The following is a 2,892-nucleotide window of genomic DNA, read 5'->3' as shown; positions in this document are numbered from 1 at the left end:
GAGAGTGTCATGGCAGTAGATCGGTTTTGTCGGAACGCTGTTGGTCCACCCGAATGGGAGTGCGATGCCATGGGTTCCGTAGTGTGGGTACAGTGTACTAACCTCTGCAGAGTGTATATTAAATCTATCGATAGCCGCGCCCGCGGATAAGGGCCTAGGTCGAAAGTAGGTCACACCATGAGTCAACAGTAATAAGAATAACTTGATTAATGACAACTCGTGGTTGTGATCGCCGTAAGGATCACGGGCCATTTATTGGTCGGGTTGTGATCGCCGTAAGGATCACGGTTTGAGACCAAGTGTTGGTCGTGGTTGTGATCGCCGTAAGGATCACGGTGGTATCAAGGATACCGAGTCGTTGTATATTCGTGATGTTGTGCGAGAATCGTGGGTAAAGATCAAGCTCCTTGTGTTCATTCAATGATCGCTACGGTATTGTTTATACCAAGCTTGATTTGATCCTGAGATGATCGTGTGATGTCTGAGGTTGGTAAGTGATGCATGTGTTGGTTACAAGGTAACCTGAGCAGAATAAGTGGTGCATATAGTATCATCATGTTGCATGCTAATATTGTCGGATTAATATGTTAATGATGTATTAGCTGTATCATGTTTATGTTGGTCATGCCATGTTATTCTAACGATCTCATGATAATTCCTGTTTAACCTATAATTGCCATGTTGTTGTTTGCCTTGAATGCTTCTGGTTATTGTGAGCTTGCAAGTACATTCAATGTACTGACCTGGCGTGTCATGCCAGTTTGTAGGTCATGCCGGATTTGATTGCTTGCTTGTCGTGGTTTTCGTTCGTGCGAGCTAGGATAAGCGTTCCAGCCAGAGTCCCTGCGGATTGGAGTTCACCACCGTCGTCGTTGTTCCGCTGCTAGAGTTATTCCGCTGCTTCGAGTTGTTCTGCTGCTTGCATAGAGCAACTGAGGATGGTGTAGTGTCGCCGTACCGATGTTATTCATTGTAATATCGGAGACCTTGTACTCATATTCGTGTAATAATAAAGAGCTGGTTTGTTCTATGCTAAGCAGTGCCATATTCCAGAAGACTTCTCCTCGATCTCTGGGCTAGAATACAGGGTGTTCCGGTTTTCTCTGAGCCAGGGTGCCACACTCCTACAATATACTATATTATTGTGAAAGTTCATATACACCGGCCGAGATTAATGCAAACACGGCAGATTTTCATTACATTTCGAACTTTTCACTACTGGAATCAGCTAATTTGCCATCTGCCAGCTCTTTGCCGTCTGCAAGCTGACGGCAAAGAAGCTCTTTGCCATCAGCTACACATAAACAGACGGCAAAGAAAAGGCTGACGGCAAAGAAGCTCTTTGCCATCTGCCAGCTCTTTGCCGTCTGCCAGCGGACGGCAAAGAATCTTTGCCGTCCGTTGGCGGACGGCAAAGAGTGTGGTGGCCCCCACCCCCCGCTCGTTTGAAAAAATCCTAACGGCCCACCTCTTTGCCGTCCGCTAGCGGACGGCAAAGAGGCAGAAAGGCGGACGGCAAAGGCTGGCGGACGGCAAAGGCTGGCGGACGGCAAAGAGGGCACTTGCCTAACGGCAGGTACCCCCCGCCCGTTACTCACTTCGTCCTCGCCTCGCCCTTCTCCTCCCACCCCGCCGCCGCCGCCGCCGCCCGCCGCGCGCCGCCGCCCCGTCGCCCCCGCCGCCCCGTCGCCCCGCCGCCCCGGCTCCCCGCCGCCCCACCGCCCCGTCGCCCCCCCGCCCCGGCCCCCCGCCGCCCCGCGCCCCACCGCCGCCACGGCCCCCCGCCGCCCCGCGCCCCCCGCCGCCTCCTCCACTGCCCCGCCCCGGCCCCCCGCCCCCATCCCCCTCGCCGCCCCGGCCCCCCGCCGGCCGGGCTCCCGACGCCCCGCCTCCTCCACCGCCCCGCCCCGGCCCCCCGCCGGCCGGGCCCCCGCCGCCCCGCCTCCTCCACCGCCCCGCCCCGGCCCTCCGTCGCCGGCCCCGCCCCGGCCCTCCCCCACAGTGAGCCCCTCCTCCCTCTTTTTTTCTGTTTTTTTGTTTTTTTTTGTTTTTTTTGTTTTTTTCTGTTTAAGTTTAGGTTTAATTAGTTTAAATAGTTTAGTTTTAATTAGTTTAGGTTTTTAGTTTAGGTTTAGGTTAAGTAGAAGGGGGAAGAAGAAGAAGAAGAAGAAGAAGAAGAAGAAGAAGAAGAAGAAGAAGAAGAAGAAGAAGAAGAAGAAGAAGAAGAAGAGGAGGAGGAGGAGGAGAAGGAGAAGGAGAAGAAGAAGAAGAAGAAGAAGAAGAAGAAGAAGAAGAAGAAGAAGAAGAAGAAGAAGAAGAAGAAGAAGAAGAAGAAGAAGAAGAAGAAGAAGAGGAGGAGGAGGAGGAGAAGGAGAAGAAGAAGAAGAAGAAGAAGAAGAAGAAGAAGAAGAAGAAGAAGAAGAAGAAGAAGAAGAAGAAGAGGAGGAGGAGGAGGAGGAGGAGGAGGAGGAGGAGGTGGAGGAGAAAGAAGAAGAAGAAGAAGAAGGAGGAGGAGAAGAAGAGGAGGAGACACCCCGAAGCCCCGACCCCGAAACAGCACCCCGACCCCGACACGGCACCCCGACACCGACACGGCACCCCGACACCTACACGACACCCCGACCCCCGACACGACACCCCCGACACCCCGACCCCGAGAACCCGACCCCGACCCCGACCCCCGACACGACACCCCCGACACCCCGACCCCGAGAACCCGACCCCGACCCCGACCCCGACCCCGACACCCCGACCCCGAGCCTGACCCGACACCCCGACCCCGACACCGACACGGCACCCCGACCCGGCACCCCGACCCCCGACACCGACACGACACCCCGACCCCCGACACATTGTTGTGTATCTGCTATCGGCGAAGGAGGTACCGAGTAT

The sequence above is a fragment of the Aegilops tauschii genome, chromosome 7, assembly GCF_002575655.3.
Source record: "Aegilops tauschii subsp. strangulata cultivar AL8/78 chromosome 7, Aet v6.0, whole genome shotgun sequence".
Classification (NCBI taxonomy): domain Eukaryota; kingdom Viridiplantae; phylum Streptophyta; class Magnoliopsida; order Poales; family Poaceae; genus Aegilops; species Aegilops tauschii.
The sequence above is the reverse complement of the archived record's forward strand: the minus strand, read 5'-3'. Positions refer to the sequence as shown.